Here is a 17,833-nt window from a genome sequence, read left to right as displayed (position 1 = left end):
ACTCTCTCACCCTTCTTCACTCCAAGGAGAAAAGCCTTCGTTCCCTCAACCTTTCTTTATAAGACGTGCTCTCCAGTCCAGGTAGCATCCTGGTAAATCTCCTCTTTACCATCTATAACGTTTCCACACCCTTCCTGTTATGAGGGGACTAGCACTGAACACAATATTCCAAGTGGGGTCTAACCAGGGCTACACATAGGTGCAACATAACCTCACGGCTTTAAAACTAAGCTCATGAAAGCCAACACAACATATTCCTTCTAAACAATCCTATCAACCTGTGTGGCAACTTTTATGGGATCTCTGGATGTTTACCCCAAGGTCTATCTCCTCCTCCACATTGCCAAATTTTCTGCCTTTATCCCTGTTTTCTGCATTCGTTTTCGACCTTCCAAAATGAATCGCTTCACATTTTTCGAGGTTGAACTCCATCTGCCACTTCTCAGCCTAGCTCTGCATCCTGTCAATGTCCCGTTGCAGCCTGCAACACCCTTCCACACTATGCACCACTCCACCAACCACATTGACATTGGCAAACTTACTAACCCACTCTTCCACACCCACTTCCAAGTCATTTTCTAAAAAAAAAATCACAAAAAGCAGAGGTCCTGGAATCGATCCCTGCACAAAACCACTGGTTGCTGACCTGCATCTGAGTGATTTCCATCTGTCATCACCCTCTGTCTTCTATGGGCCAGGAATTCAGTGTCCAGGCTGGCAGGTTTCCCTGTAACACATGCTTCCGTACTTTCTGAATGAGCCATAAGCGTGTTTTGTCACGTTCTCAAAGGATTCAATAAGATTTGTAAGGCATGACCTGCCCCTTACACAACTATGCTGACTATCTCTAATCAAACTATGGTTTTCCAAGGAATTATAAATCCTGTCTCTCAGAGTCATCTCCAATAATCTGCACATCACACACGTAAGACTAAATGGTCTGTAATTCCCAGGATTAATCCTATTGCCTGTCTCGAACAAGGTAATAACATTTGCCATCCTCCAATATTCTGGTACGACACCAGTGGACAGTGAGTGTAGTGGTCCTCACCAACGGCACAAAAATCTCTTCCCTCACTTCCTGCAGTAACTTTGGAAACATCCCGTCTGGCCCAAGGGATTTATCTATCCTTATGTTTTACATAATTCTCAGCAAATACGCGTTCTTACCATCAACCTGTTGACATACATTAGTTCTTTTCACGCTGTTCTCACAAACGACAAGGTCCCTCACAGTAGTGAATACTGAGGCATAGTATTCATGAAGGATCTTCCCTATCTCCTCTGCCTCCAGACACAAGTTCCCTCCGCTATCCCTGACCCGCCCTACACTCAATCTGGCCATCCTCTTATTCCTCACATAAGTGGAGAATGCCTTAGTGTTTTCCTTAATCCTTGCTTAATGTTTTGTCATGCCCCCTTGTAGCTGTCCTAAGTCAATTCTTAGTTCCTTTCTAGCTACCTTCAAAGAATCCCTACAGTGTGGAAACAGGCAATTTGGCCCAACAATTCTATATGCTTACTCTGAAGCGTATCTCACTCAGAACCATTCCCCCACCCCATTCCTCCCCCTTTGCCCTGACTAATGCACCAAACCTACACATTCGTGAACACTATGGGTAATTTAGCATGGCTGAGTCACCCAACCTGCACATCTTTGGACTGTGGGTGGACACCGGAGCACCTGGAGTAAATCCACACAGACATGGGGAGAATGTGCAAAATCCATACAGACAGTCACCTGAGGCTGGAATCAAAATCGGGTCCCTGGTCCAATGAGCCATCATGTTACTCCATGTAATTCTACAAAGCCCTGTCTGTCCTTGCTTCCTCAACCTTAAATATGCTTTCTTGTTCCTGTTGACTAGATGGTCTACATCCCTTCGAACATTGTTAAATGTTTCACTAAAGACCATTTGGACAATGTTCACTGCTCTGCCTTCATCTATCTTTGGCCATCTCCTCAAAGAGTCACTCCGGTTTGTGAAACAAGGTTTCCCACTCACAAAGCCGTTCTGACCATCTTGAATCGACCCTTGTCTTCTAAATATGCATCGCTCCTTTCTCTCAGAATCTCCTCCAACAACTTCCCATCACTAGGCTCACGGGGCTGTAATTTTCTGGCTTTTCCCTGCAATCGTTAAGTGATGGAATAGCATTAACCACCCTGAAGTCTTCCAACACCTCACTGTGTCTTCTGAAAATATAAATATCTCTGTTAGGGACACTGCAATCTCTTCTCTCGCTTCCCACAAAAAAATCTAGGTTCGACCTAATGAGCTACTGAGGATGGATCTACCTTTACTTGTTTTAAGATTCCAGCACTTTATATTCTCTATTGAGGATTCTTTCCAAGGCATCACTATTATTTCCCAAAGTTCCCGAGCTTCCATGTCTTTCTCCACAAGATTTTGTTTGGTTAATATCACAACCATCTCCTCTGTTTCTACACATAGATGACCTTATTTATATTTAATGGGCACTATCCTCGAACAAGTCACCCCTCAGCCCTTACTGAAACTTACATAAAGGCTTCTGAAAATTCACATAGAACGTATCCCCCATAACAACACGCCCCACCTACACCCTTATCTATTCTGCCATTTATATTTACACCAACAAATAAAGTCCAACTGGTTCAGAAACACATTTTATTTTACACAATGTGTTTCTAAGGGTCCAATTATTGTTTATTCACATATCCTTTCTGACGTATATCAGCATGCTGTCAGGCTAACACTATTTGGTTTCAGACTGACAGCAGAAGGGGTTGAGGGAGTTCTTGTTTGTCAATCTGAAAAAGGTCGCTCCCAGGCTCAGCAGGTATTAGAGAAGGCAAATACAATGCGGCCACTTATTACAAAGGGAATGGAGTCAGAAAATAGGAATGTCTTGCAAAAAGTATACAAGATTCGAGTCAGACCACACCTACAATATTATGAACAGCATGAGTGCCCGAAGGAGAGATATTCTTGCAACGGAGGCAGGTCACAGAAGGGTAACTCAGCTAATCCTGAGAATGGATGAATTTTCAAATGGAAAGAGGTGGAGGAGATTGAGGTTGAACCCATTGATGTTTAGAAAAATGAGAGAGAAATGGAATGTAACTTCCAAGATTCTGAACGGCGTTGACATGGTAGATGCTGGGAAGTTAGAACATAGAACAGTACAGCACAGCAATAGACCTTTCGGCCCATCAAGGCTGTGCTTGTCCATGGTGCTATTCTCGACATATACCACCTGCCTGCACATGATCCATATCCCTCTATTCTCTGCCTGTTCATGTTTCTGAGTAACTTCAAACCTTCACGCACATTTCTGCTTAAAGGTTTGCCCACACACCTACATCTCATGTTCTTAACTCAAACACCATATCTACATTATAGCATTGTGGCTCACTGCTCAGAAAACTCCTTTATAATAAGATTATGAGATATTTATAATTACACTGCATTTAATCTACAATAGACAATTTTGTTGATGACTCCTTGATATGATGTTACAGAAAACCATCTCATATGAAATCCAGGATTCTATCCGTTACAGCCCTGATATCTAGTCGGGATGGAGACCACTGTCACACACAGTTACTGTACTGCCCTTGCTACAAGTATATTCAGTCTCCTGACCGTAACCATATTGACATTACCATCAGTGCCTGGTGCCTACAAAAGAATTCCTGCTAAGGGCTGCTGCTGCTTGTTTATTCTCAGCTCCACCCAAATAAATTCCAACAGTTGATCTTCAGATCTACGTGACTGTCTCATTAATGCATTAATCTCATCCTTTCTTCACAACTTGCTGGCTTTTTGCCTAGCCTGCCGAGATCCCAAAAACCCTTCAATATTCCCTTCCCAGCAATGGTCATTCTGCAGCTACATCTCCGGAATGACGGTTCCGTTACGTCTGTTCACTGTCATTCCATCTGCCTTATGGCGAATGCAGAGAGTCATTCCTCAGTACTGGGGGGCTGAACAGATGAGAAGAGGTTACAGATTTAGGGAGGCTTACAGGCGCTCGAGGATGTTAGAGTTAAACAGAGTTACATCTGTTCAAGAATGTCAGTGGGACAAAGGTGTTTGGTGATTGGAGGAATTTACAGTGATAGAGGGAGTTGGATTACATTCTGGAGATAGGGATAGGTACGGATGTAGGGAGAGGCAGGCAGACTGAGAGGTAGAGACAGGGGGTGTTTCAGGGAGAAGAGAACCGTGTATACTAACAGAGATATGGAAGGTTGTAATGACTGAAGATGCTTACAGATACAAGAGGGCCTCTAGGTCCTGGAGACTACATAGATAGAAAGGCAATGGAGAATGCCAGGTTGCTGGGTTGGAGACAGTTACACAGATGGGGAGTGTTGCACAAGCTGAAAGAGTTTCCTGTGGTCGGGAGGGTGGAGGGAAAGATGGTGAAATTTCATTTAATTAACATCAAAGAATTGGAGAAGGATAAGGAGATTATAGATGGATGTAGAGACTGGATGAGTTGGCACTGAAAGTTGGTCTTATTGGAACTGGACAGTCACAAAGATTGCAGTTGGTGATAAGATCAGGAATTCGTCAGGGTCTTAAAGTGATTACACAACAAGGGAACATTAAAGGGGCTCCATAGATTGGGGATGTTGACAGGACTGGAAGAGGTTATGCAGAAGGGGACAGCTTTATGAACTGTAGATGTTTATGGAGATAGTGGACAATTTGGAGCAGTTTACAGAGACATGAAAGTTTTTAGGACATTACTAAGATACACAGGCTTTAGTTAATGCAAGCTTGTGAAGATTAATAGGACTGCAGGACTGAAGAAATGTACACACAGCAGTTGTGGCTGCAGATGTTAATGGAATAGAGAGAGAATTGCAGGTTAGAGTGAGTGTGGACTTCAGATTCTGACAGATATTGTCGGACCTGGAGTAGCCTTGGCAAATGGGGTGCTTGCATTTATATAAGGTGCTGAAGGGGCTGGAAGTGGGAAAGGATGTAGGGAGGGTTGTAGAGGCAGTTGGTGATTAGAAATAGGGAGGGCTGCAGAGACTGCATGGTATTAGATAGATGGCGGTTTCGAAGAGGAGGGGAAAGTGACAGAAATAGAGAAATTGCAGTGCCTGAAGAGGATTCAGCAAACAGGAGGTTGAAAGATGCAGGACAATGTTACAAAGACAGGGACTGTTGTATGGACGGGAGGACCATGCAACGGCAGGGAGGGCTTTAAATCCTGTTGGACAGTATTTTGCAGAGATAACGAGAGTTTCACAACTAAAAGTAGTTAGATCGATCAGGAGAGTTAGAGGATATTTGATCAGCTTTGAATGGAAGGTTTTTTCCAATGATAAGGAGAATTGTCGAGGCTGGAACAGGTGACATAGATAGGGAGCGTTTGAAGGAGGATATTCAGAAAAATGGTGGGCTGTAGGGGTGGGACATGGTGAGAGTCACAGACAGAATTAGGGCAGCACATGAAGGTAATGAAAATGACTATTGTAGTCATAAGGGGAGGATGTGAAAGGTAGAAAGATTTATAGTGACCAGCATTATATCTGAGTCTTGTCTTCCGGGTCGAAAGTTAGAGGCCACTAACTTCTCCCTGTGCTGTTTACTGTGAGTGACTTTACTGGTTGCAGAATTTACTAAAGGCTTTAGACCTGCCTCTCGATCTCTCTCTGGCTGACCAACCATCTTCAATGTGGTGATGGATGAGACAGGAGTTGGAATATCCTGAGTATCTGCAGGAGACAGAGAAACAGACAGAATGGGTAATTAGAATGATGCAGTGAGGATTACTCATGTAGAGGAGCACTGAGTCCAACAGAGATCTAGAGAAAGCCAGTCTCCGTCCCAGACTTCTGCTGCCTCCTCTCTCTGGAGTGAAGAATTCTGTTATCTCAGGATCTTAGACCAGTTGTAAAAGCGAGAGGCATTGACAGAGGCAGCAGTTAGACATTGAGGCATACCACATGGAGAGTTAATGAGTGATATCATTAGAGCGCAGGAAGGTATCAGGATGAAACCATGGTGTCAAAAGAAGTGGTTCTGCTGCAGTGAGCACTACTACCAGTACTCAGAGCGGAGTCAGCTATTTTACAGGGATGGTACAGCGCTGGGACCTGGTCAATCATATGACCGGGATTATGTAGAGTGCTTTAAACTGACACAGAAAAGGAGGGACAGGGCTCAGCTGAAAGGAAATTCCCAATTCCATAGAGAAATGTTGAAATATTGAAACTTGGGGATGTGACTGAGGAGAAACAGAAAGAAACAGGAAGACACTGAGTTTAAGTAAAATTGTACATCAACAGATAAGTTTGTAACAGGAAATTGTGATTTTTAAAGTAAATTAATGCTTCTTAATTTGAGTGCACGAAGCATTTGCAATAATGGATTTGCTCGTGTGACTTGTGATTTCTATCTAATTACCATCACGGAGATACGGTCACAAGGTGAACAAAAAGGTGAGGTATTAATATTCACAGGACACAACATTGTGGAAGGTCAGGCAGAATGGAAAGCAGAACGGGGAACTCTCACCATTAGAGATTGCAATAGATGGCTAAGACAATATGTGGCTTCAGATTATCAAACAGTCGGAGATCAAATTCTGGGTAATAAGGATCAGAACATAGGACTGGACGGACAGGTGTTCAGGGCCCCTTATAAGCATTCCAGTTTTAGACACTGCATTAACAGGGAATTATTGGAATTTGTAACAAATGCACTGGGATAAGAGTGAATGGATTCAATCTTCCTATCTCACCATCTCATTGGTAATGGGTCACAGACAAGGCTGATTCTCTCCCATTCTCAGGGGAATCTGTTGGTGGGTGTACAGACCAATTGGACCTTCCACAGACTCTGTTACACTTGGGGCAGAAGGTGACCGTGGAAAGGGGGTGGGTCGGGCATTGCTGTGACAGTGCGCTCCTTGTACTGTTTTCTCCTGGATTCCCCTTTTTCCCCACAGCAAATATCGAGGTGCGCAACCCCTACCTTGCTGCAGGAAGTCGAGGTTGAGAAAGTTAAAATCCCCGACCATTACCACCCTATCATTCTTACAGATATCTGAGATCTCCGACGTATTTGCTGTTCAATTTCCCGCTGACTACTGCGGACCTGTACTACCGTCATATCAAACTGATCATCCAGCCATATTTCTCAGTTGCATGAATAAAGCTTCGCTGGCAGTTCTCGAGGAATATGCTCTCTAAGTGTTGCAGTGATGTTTTCACTGATCAAAATCACCAATTCCCCTCCTCTCTTGCTTCCCATTCTATCCTTCCTATAGCATCTGTGCCCTGGAACTTTGAGCTACCTGTCGAGGCTCTCACTCAGTTGTGTTTCTGTAACTCCTGTGATTTACCATTCCCATGATCCCATCCAACCGAGTGTTCATCTGCCTTACTTTTCAAGTCTTTTACATTGAGGTAATGCAGTTTAATTGATAGTTTTCCCTTAATGCCTGCTGTGCTCTTGCCTGCTTATTAATTGAAATTACTCTCTTGAAATTCTGTCTCAGACTCAACCTTCAGACTGTAGCCTGAGACCATCCTCACACTGTGGACAACACCCTCACCTTTCCTGTTATTTGCAAACCAATAATGATACCTTCTGCATTCACATCCGAGCAATTAATGCCCATAATGCACAGATCCCTGTGGCACACCCGCTGGACAAAGACTTTCAATCACAAAACCAACCAACATTGCCAAGTGTCCCTGCTGCTATGATGGTAATTCTTTAAAACCGGTGTAAGCAACACAATGTTATTGGGGAACACCGCGTGGAAACAGATACTTCAGTGTATCTCATCCATGCTCGCCATATAACCAAAATTAAACAAGTCCCGTTCCCCAGCATTTGGCCTCAATCCCTCTAAACCCATCCTATCCAGAAACTCATTCGATTACCATTGCAATTTTTTTAAGTGCAATAGCCTACTCCACTCCCTCTGGTAGCTCATTTCATACACGCACAACCTTGTGTGTGGGAAATGTGCCTCAGGTCCTTTGTCAATTTCAGACCACTCACCGTAAACCTACGCTCTCGAGTTTTCAACTCACCCCAGCTTGGGTAAAACACGAAAATACTCAGTTTACAACCCTTCCATAAAATTATGTCGCAGCCGTTACGCTATCGGGAAAGATGTCCAGCCTGTTCCACCTCACCCTATAGACCAAACATTGACGACATCCTTGGCTCTATTTTGTCACCAATTTCAACTGTCATTTGTTTAACCTTTTCAAGATGTCAATTACCCTGGACAACAATGACCTGTTGGAAACAGAAAGGTGAAAGATAAGTGAGTGGGAAAGTGAGGCAGTTGCAGCTCTAGTGAAACTCCTTCTTTGTGAGTCACTCAGCAACAAGAGGCGTGAAGGTGACTCAGGCGTGAGAGCTCTTCACATCGAGAACAAAAAGCAATCAAGTGCAGTTAGCACCTCTCCCGGAGTGGGGGTTGGGTGAGATAATTAGCTTTTGATTTCAGTTACTATGTTCAAAAACTGCCTTTTAAATTGAGGTGAACAGAAACTGCATTTCTAATAAGCACCATGGAATTTAGCAAGATTTATTGAGTCGCTTCTCGTCGATTCCCACGCAGGTTTCCAACTCAGTTGTATCGATGTGGCTCATGTCCAGGTGTGAACATCCCTGCAGCCAATTGCACGGTTTAGGTAAAAGGCAAGGAAAGTGGCATCTCGAACTGGCCCCGAGGTCAGAGCATCCTCACACTGTGATCTGTCGTTCTCGGATTGTAATGCTACCTCCGCTTTTAGGCTGGAGAACATTCTTTGGGACTCTTATTCTGCAAAACAGACACAGTGACTGAAACTATGCTGCACGGTATGATGTGGAACACGGCCTGCTCAGCTTTGTGCATTTTCCCTGTAGTCCGGTGTGTTTCATGTTCCGTGTAAACGTGAAAGTTGTCCTGTTTCGAGCAATGGGTGAAATCATTTAGCAAAGTAAGAATCGAAATTGCAGTAATGTCAAGCAGTTCATGGTTATTTGACCAAATCATAAGCGAACATGTTTGCTCATGCACTTACAGATACATTTGTAGCTGAAAAGAGTCTGAGAAGATAGCCTCAGCTTACCATTGATTTTTATCCGGATTGATGAGCTATCATTATTTGTTGCGAAATTGATATTGTAGCCGGCACATCCAAGCAGCCGTGCGAGTCGGAGAGGAATCATGGAACCCATTTCACGTGACTTTCCATCTGTTGTCATGCAGGAGCTCAATTGGAAATGCAAGAAATTGAGGTTGCAGCGCAGCTGGTAGTGTGGCAGAGCGGTCTAAGGCGCTGGATTAAGGCTCCAGTCTCGACAAGGGCGTGGGTTCGAATCCCGCCACTGCCATTTCTACTGTTCAGTTGCAACGACACAGCTTGTTGAAATGCCGTTTCCATTCCCGCTGTACTTCTGTTCACAAAAAAATTTGATTTGCTTCCCGGGGAATTAAATGTGTAGTGGGAAAGTGCCAAATTGTCTATGCTGTCTTGATCGTGTTCGCCTCCCGCGTGGAAAATTGCAGAACCGCTCTCCTGTTGCTTTATGTTCCAAGCATGTTGAGATTTTACTGGAACCGAATGGAGACTGCTATTTCATCGCTGTTGTGAAACAAAGTCCTGCGGTGAGTCGATTCATCGTTACTTGGCTTTCTGGCGAATGGGAAAATCGTTCCGATGAATTTTGATGTCATATGTTATTGAATTTCTCCAATTTCCTTCGTTTCCGTCCCGGAGACACCGGAAGGGAAAGGTCATCTAATCGAGACTGTGATTGGTGAAATTCACTTTTTGTGGCCTATTCTTATTATGTTCTTTCTTTCTCTCTTTTCAGCATTGTCTGTGATATGGTGGTGCACTGAGGCTCAAGTATCATTGAAAGAGTAGTTTGGAATTGCCCTGATGTTAGTTGTGAGATTACTTTATGGCTCATGCCCTCGGAGTGTCTCACATTTAGCATTCATGCTCACTGTATCTGAAAATGCATTTGGTTTGCCAGTTTTGTTTGTGTTGCGTGTCAAATGTTTTCTGTTTTGCGATTCGTTCAATACATTACGAATTAACAGGCTTTCTGAGATAATTTCCAGCTGCAAAAACTCCTCAACTGAGAATCTGGGAAAATTTCACAGAGTATGGTCAGTCGGAGCAAAAGTAAGGAAGTCCTTCGTTTCTGCAGTGTTTCACAATACTACCTTTCCAGTGAGCAGTCGAACAGACTAAAGATTGTGCCACAGACTGCGACGGCCATCTCGGCTAAAAAGCTATCCTTTTAAAGCTGGTGTAAGCAACACAACGTTATTGGGCTACACCGGGTGAAAACAGATACTTCGGTGTATCTCGTCCATGCATACCACACAGCCAAAATTAAACAACTCCCATGAAACAACGAGCATTTGGAAACAGAAAGGTGAAAGGTAGAATGTCTTCACCTTTCAGTGTCGGATACCACTGAGCTGCAGCAGGGGCGGCTGTGGGCTTGTTTCTGTAGCATAGTGATCAGCACGTTCACCTTCCGCAAGATAGGTTCCCGCGGTCGAAACTGTTTTGTTCTTCATCTGCAGCCTTTAACATGGACAAGATCTGAGCTTCCCTGCTTGCTTTCCAATCTGCAAACCTGCCTTCGAATTTGCTTGAACAAATCTGCTCTCGTAGTGAAATGCAATGCATTTCCATTTGATTACTGTGCAGAGCATTGTAAAGATATTCTACAAACTGCTTCTGATCATGTGCCATTCAGTTGGAGAGTGTAGTTACCGATCCTTCCACGAAGAGCAATACTGCATTTGCATTCCTTGCTGAGGCGGCCCGGTTCAAAGACACGGAAGAAGGTGATGCGCTGGTGTCACAGTGCACCACGGATTCCTGAACTATTCTGTCTGCCAAATGTACCCCAAAGTCGTATCTGAAAGGCCTCATTTGGAAGCTGTCTGTCGTTATTCAAAGTGCGAGAATTGGCACCAGAGGTCCTGAATCATGTTTTGGAGCAGTTCGCACGTTAGTGGCTCATTCAATCAGCAACAGCAATGAAAGAAATTGCACTCTCAGAGGAAGCTCTGGACCTGTGCTTTCAAAGCTAGTATTAAGGTGCGCCCCGAGATCTAAGCCATGTTGGAATTTAAACGGAGGAATCGACAAAGAGGCTGCAGAATAACATCGCATCCTTTTGCTTTTCTTTAAATCACTGATGAGCAGGAAAATGTCAACGGGGAGAGCGACTGGGAAAGTGAGGCAGTTGCAGCTCTGGTGAAACTCCTTCTTTTTGAGTCACTCAGCAACAAGAGGCGTGAAGGTGACTCAGGCGTGAGAGCTCTTCACATCGAGAACAAAAAGCAATCAAGTGCAGTTAGCACCTCTCCCGGAGTTGGGGGTGGGGAGAGATAATTAGCTTTTGATTTCAGTTACTATGTTCAAAAACTGCCTTTTAAATTGAGGTGAACAGAAACTGCATTTCTAATAAGCACCCTGGAATTTAGCAAGATTTATTGAGTCGCTTCTCGTCGATTCCCACGCAGGTTTCCAACTCAGTTGTATCGATGTGACTCATGTCCAGGTGTGAACATCCCTGCAGCCAATTGCACGGTTTAGGTAAAAGGCAAGGAAAGTGGCATCTCGAACTGGCCCCGAGGTCAGAGTATCCTCACACTGTGATCTGTCGTTCTCGGATTGTAATGCTACCTCCGCTTTTAGGCTGGAGAACATTCTTTGGGACTCTTATTCTGCAAAACAGACACAGTGACTGAAACTATGCTGCACGGTATGATGTGGAACACGGCCTGCTCAGCTTTGTGCATTTTCCCTGTAGTCCGGTGTGTTTCATGTTCCGTGTAAACGTGAAAGTTGTCCTGTTTCGAGCAATGGGTGAAATCATTTAGCAAAGTAAGAATCGAAATTGCAGTAATGTCAAGCAGTTCATGGTTATTTGACCAAATCATAAGCGAACATGTTTGCTCACGCACTCACAGATACATTTGTAGCTGAAAAGAGTCTGAGAAGATAGCCTCAGCTTACCATTGATTTTTATCCGGATTGATGAGCTATCATTATTTGTTGCGAAATTGATATTGTAGCCGGCACATCCAAGCAGCCGTGCGAGTCGGAGAGGAATCATGGAACCCATTTCACGTGACTTTCCATCTGTTGTCATGCAGGAGCTCAATTGGAAATGCAAGAAAATGGGGTTGCAGCGCAGCTGGTAGTATGGCCGAGCGGTCTACGGCGGTGGATTAAGGCTCCAGTCTCGACAAGGGCGTGGGTTCGAATCCCACCGCTGCCATTTCTACTGTTCAGTGGCAACGACACAGCTTGTTAAAATGCCGTTTCCATTCCCGCTGTACTTCTGTTCACAAGAAAATTTGATTAGCTTCCCGGGGAATTAAATGTGTAGTGGGAAAGTGCCAAATTGTCTATGCTGTCTTGATCGTGTTCGCCTCCCGCGTGGAAAAATGCAGAACAGCTCTACTGTTGCTTTATGTTCCAAGCATGTTGAGATTTTACTGGAACCGAATGGAGACTGCTATTTCATCGCTGTTGTGAAACAAAGTCCTGCGGTGAGTCGATTCATCGTTACTTGGCTTTCTGGCGAATGGGAAAATCGTTCCGATGAATTTTGATGTCATATGTTATTGAATTTCTCCAATTTCCTTCGTTTCCGTCCCGGAGACACCGGAAGGGAAAGGTCATCTAATCGAGACTGTGATTGGTGAAATTCACTTTTTGTGGCCTATTCGTATTATGTTCTTTCTTTCTCTCTTTTCAGCATTGTCTGTGATATGGTGGTGCACTGAGGCTCAAGTATCATTGAAAGAGTAGTTTGGAATTGCCCTGATGTTAGTTGTGAGATTACTTTATGGCTCATGCCCTCGGAGTGTCTCACATTTAGCATTCATGCTCACTGTATCTGAAAATGCATTTGGTTTGCCAGTTTTGTTTGTGTTGCGTGTCAAATGTTTTCTGTTTTGCGATTCGTTCAATACATTACGAATTAACAGGATTTCTGAGATAATTTCCAGCTGCAAAAACTCCTCAACTGAGAATCTGGGAAAATTTCACAGAGTATGGTCAGTCGGAGCAAAAGTAAGGAAGTCCTTCGTTTCTGCAGTGTTTCACAATACTACCTTTCCAGTGAGCAGTCGAACAGACTAAAGATTGTGCCACAGACTGCGACGGCCATCTCGGCTAAAAAGCTATCCTTTTAAAGCTGGTGTAAGCAACACAACGTTATTGGGCTACACCGGGTGAAAACAGATACTTCGGTGTATCTCGTCCATGCATACCACACAGCCAAAATTAAACAACTCCCATGAAACAACGAGCATTTGGAAACAGAAAGGTGAAAGGTAGAATGTCTTCAACTTTCAGTGTCGGATACCACTGAGCTGCAGCAGGGGCGGCTGTGGGCTTGTTTCTGTAGCATAGTGATCAGCACGTTCACCTTCCGCAAGATAGGTTCCCGCGGTCGAAACTGTTTTGTTCTTCATCTGCAGCCTTTTACATGGACAAGAACGGAGCTTTCCTGCTTGCTTTCCCATCTGCAAACCTGCCTTCGAATTTGCTTGAACAAATCTGCTCTCGTAGTGAAATGCAATGCATTTCCATTTGATTACTGTGCAGAGCATTGTAAAGATATTCTACAAACTGCTTCTGATCATGTGCCATTCAGTTGGAGAGTGTAGTTACCGATCCTTCCACGAAGAGCAATACTGCATTTGCATTCCTTGCTGAGGCGGCCCGGTTCAAAGACAGGGAAGAAGGTGATGCGCTGGTGTCACAGTGCACCACGGATTCCTGAACTATTCTGTCTGCCAAATGTACCCCAAAGTCGTATCTGAAAGACCTCATTTGGAAGCTGTCTGTCGTTATTCAAAGTGCGAGAATTGGCACCAGAGGTCCTGAATCATGTTTTGGAGCAGTTCGCACGTTAGTGGCTCATTCAATCAGCAACAGCAATGAAAGAAATTGCGCTCTCAGAGGAAGCTCTGGACCTGTGCTTTCAAAGCTAGTATTAAGGTGCGCCCCGAGATCTAAGCCATGTTGGAATTTAAACGGAGGAATCGACAAAGAGGCTGCAGAATAACATCGCATCCTTTTGCTTTTCTTTAAATCACTGATGAGCAGGAAAATGTCAACGGGGAGAGCGACTGGGAAAGTGAGGCAGTTGCAGCTCTGGTGAAACTCCTTCTTTTTGAGTCACTCAGCAACAAGAGGCGTGAAGGTGACTCAGGCGTGAGAGCTCTTCACATCGAGAACAAAAAGCAATCAAGTGCAGTTAGCACCTCTCCCGGAGTCGGGGGTGGGGTGAGATAATTAGCTTTTGATTTCAGTTACTATGTTCAAAAACTGCCTTTTAAATTGAGGTGAACAGAAACTGCATTTCTAATAAGCACCATGGAATTTAGCAAGATTCATTGAGTCGCTTCTCGTCGATTCCCACGCAGGTTTCCAACTCAGTTGTATCGATGTGACTCATGTCCAGGTGTGAACATTCCTGCAGCCAATTGCACGGTTTAGGTAAAAGGCAAGGAAAGTGGCATCTCGAAATGGCCCCGAGGTCAGAGCATCCTCACACTGTGATCTGTCGTTCTCGGATTGTAATGCTACCTCCGCTTTTAGGCTGGAGAACATTCTTTGGGACTCTTATTCTGCAAAACAGACACAGTGACTGAAACTATGCTGCACGGTATGATGTGGAACACGGCCTGCTCAGCGTTGTGCATTTTCCCTGTAGTCCGGTGTGTTTCATGTTCCGTGTAAACGTGAAAGTTGTCCTGTTTCGAGCAATGGGTGAAATCATTTAGCAAAGTAAGAATCGAAATTGCAGTAATGTCAAGCAGTTCATGGTTATTTGACCAAATCATAAGCGAACATGTTTGCTCACGCACTCACAGATACATTTGTAGCTGAAAAGAGTCTGAGAAGATAGCCTCAGCTTACCATTGATTTTTATCCGGATTGATGAGCTATCATTATTTGTTGCGAAATTGATATTGTAGCCGGCACATCCAAGCAGCCGTGCGAGTCGGAGAGGAATCATGGAACCCATTTCACGTGACTTTCCATCTGTTGTCATGCAGGAGCTCAATTGGAAATACAAGAAAATGGGGCGGCAGAGCAGATGGTAGTGTGGCCGAGCGGTCTAAGGCGCTGGATTAAGGCTCCAGTCTCGACAGGGGGGTTGGTTCGAATCCCACCACTGCCATTTCTACTGTTCAGTTGCAACGACACAGCTTGTTAAAATGCCGTTGCCATTCCCGCTGTACTTCTGTTCACAGAAAAATTTGATTAGCTTCCCGGGGAATTAAATGTGTAGTGGGAAAGTGCCAAATTGTCTATGCTGTCTTGATCGTGTTCGCCTCCCGCGTGGAAAATTGCAGAACAGCTCTACTGTTGCTTTATGTTCCAAGCATGTTGAGATTTTACTGGAACCGAATGGAGACTGCTATTTCATCGCTGTTGTGAAACAAAGTCCTGCGGTGAGTCGATTCATCGTTACTTGGCTTGCTGGCGAATGGGAAAATCGTTCCGATGAATTTTGATGTCATATGTTATTGAATTTCTCCAATTTCCTTCGTTTCCGTCCCGGAGACACCGGAAGGGAAAGGTCATCTAATCGAGACTGTGATTGGTGAAATTCACTTTTTGTGGCCTATTCTTATTATGTTCTTTCTTTCTCTCTTTTCAGCATTGTCTGTGATATGGTGGTGCACTGAGGCTCAAGTATCATTGAAAGAGTAGTTTGGAATTGCCCTGATGTTAGTTGTGAGATTACTTTATGGCTCATGCCCTCGGAGTGTCTCACATTTAGCATTCATGCTCACTGTATCCGAAAATGCATTTGGTTTGCCAGTTTTGTTTGTGTTGCGTGTCAAATGTTTTCTGTTTTGCGATTCGTTCAATACATTACGAATTAACAGGCTTTCTGAGATAATTTCCAGCTGCAAAAACTCCTCAACTGAGAATCTGGGAAAATTTCACAGAGTATGGTCAGTCGGAGCAAAAGTAAGGAAGTCCTTCGTTTCTGCAGTGTTTCACAATACTACCTTTCCAGTGAGCAGTCGAACAGACTAAAGATTGTGCCACAGACTGCGACGGCCATCTCGGCTAAAAAGCTATCCTTTTAAAGCTGGTGTAAGCAACACAACGTTATTGGGCTACACCGGGTGAAAACAGATACTTCGGTGTATCTCGTCCATGCATACCACACAGCCAAAATTAAACAACTCCCATGAAACAACGAGCATTTGGAAACAGAAAGGTGAAAGGTAGAATGTCTTCACCTTTCAGTGTCGGATACCACTGAGCTGCAGCAGGGGCGGCTGTGGGCTTGTTTCTGTAGCATAGTGATCAGCACGTTCACCTTCCGCAAAATAGGTTCCCGCGGTCGAAACTGTTTTGTTCTTCATCTGCAGCCTTTTACATGGACAAGATCTGAGCTTCCCTGCTTGCTTTCCAATCTGCAAACCTGCCTTCGAATTTGCTTGAACAAATCTGCTCTCGTAGTGAAATACAATGCATTTCCATTTGATTACTGTGCAGAGCATTGTAAAGATATTCTACAAACTGCTTCTGATCATGTGCCATTCAGTTGGAGAGTGTAGTTACCGATCCTTCCACGAAGAGCAATACTGCATTTGCATTCCTTGCTCCTCACGCACTCACAGATACATTTGTAGCTGAAAAGAGTCTGAGAAGATAGCCTCAGCTTACCATTGATTTTTATCCGGATTGATGAGCTATCATTATTTGTTGCGAAATTGATATTGTAGCCGGCACATCCAAGCAGCCGTGCGAGTCGGAGAGGAATCATGGAGCCCATTTCACGTGACTTTCCATCTGTTGTCATGCAGGAGCTCAATTGGAAATGCAAGAAAATGTGGTTGCAGCGTCGCTGTTCGTGTGGCCGAGCGGTCTAAGGCGCTGGATTAAGGCTCCAGTCTCGACAGGGGCGTGGGTTCGAATCCCACCACTACCACTTCTACTGTTCAGTTGCAACGACACAGCTTGTTAAAATGCCGTTTCCATTCCCGCTGTACTTCTGTTCACACAAAAATTTGATTTGCTTCCCGGGGAATTAAATGTGTAGTGGGAAAGTGCCAAATTGTCTATGCTGTCTTGATCGTGTTCGCCTCCCGCGTGGAAAAGTGCAGAACCGCTCTACTGTTGCTTTATGTTCCAAGCATGTTGAGATTTTACTGGAACCGAATGGAGACTGCTATTTCATCGCTGTTGTGACACAAAGTCCTGCGGTGAGTCGATTCATCGTTACTTGGCTTTCTGGCGAATGGGAAAATCGTTCCGATGAATTTTGATGTCATATGTTATTGAATTTCTCCAATTTCCTTCGTTTCCGTCCCGGAGACACCGGAAGGGAAAGGTCATCTAATCGAGACTGTGATTGGTGAAATTCACTTTTTGTGGCCTATTCGTATTATGTTCTTTCTTTCTCTCTTTTCAGCATTGTCTGTGATATGGTGGTGCACTGAGGCTCAAGTATCATTGAAAGAGTAGTTTGGAATTGCCCTGATGTTAGTTGTGAGATTACTTTATGGCTCATGCCCTCGGAGTGTCTCACATTTAGCATTCATGCTCACTGTATCTGAAAATGCATTTGGTTTGCCAGTTTTGTTTGTGTTGCGTGTCAAATGTTTTCTGTTTTGCGATTCGTTCAATACATTACGAATTAACAGGCTTTCTGAGATAATTTCCAGCTGCAAAAACTCCTCAACTGAGAATCTGGGAAAATTTCACAGAGTATGGTCAGTCGGAGCAAAAGTAAGGAAGTCCTTCGTTTCTGCAGTGTTTCACAATACTACCTTTCCAGTGAGCAGTCGAACA

The 17,833-nt window shown here is 44.2% G+C and overlaps 3 non-coding genes across 3 annotated transcripts; all 3 read left to right on the top strand.

Moving 5' to 3' along the window:
- The first annotated feature begins 9,271 nt into the window (after positions 1 to 9,271).
- Positions 9,272 to 9,353, top strand: trnal-aag (transfer RNA leucine (anticodon AAG)). The gene has a single exon. It is a non-coding gene; the product is annotated as a tRNA-Leu (tRNA).
- A 5,762-nt stretch (positions 9,354 to 15,115) lies between these two features.
- On the top strand, positions 15,116 to 15,197 carry trnal-aag (transfer RNA leucine (anticodon AAG)). The gene has a single exon. It is a non-coding gene; the product is annotated as a tRNA-Leu (tRNA).
- Positions 15,198 to 16,888: 1,691 nt separating this feature from the next.
- trnal-aag (transfer RNA leucine (anticodon AAG)) lies at positions 16,889 to 16,970 on the top strand. Its single transcript has one exon. It is a non-coding gene; the product is annotated as a tRNA-Leu (tRNA).
- The last annotated feature ends 863 nt before the right edge of the window (positions 16,971 to 17,833 follow it).

This window comes from Hemiscyllium ocellatum, unplaced genomic scaffold (genome assembly GCF_020745735.1).
Source record: "Hemiscyllium ocellatum isolate sHemOce1 unplaced genomic scaffold, sHemOce1.pat.X.cur. scaffold_262_pat_ctg1, whole genome shotgun sequence".
NCBI lineage: Eukaryota > Metazoa > Chordata > Chondrichthyes > Orectolobiformes > Hemiscylliidae > Hemiscyllium > Hemiscyllium ocellatum.
The sequence above is the reverse complement of the archived record's forward strand: the minus strand, read 5'-3'. Positions and strand labels throughout refer to the sequence as shown.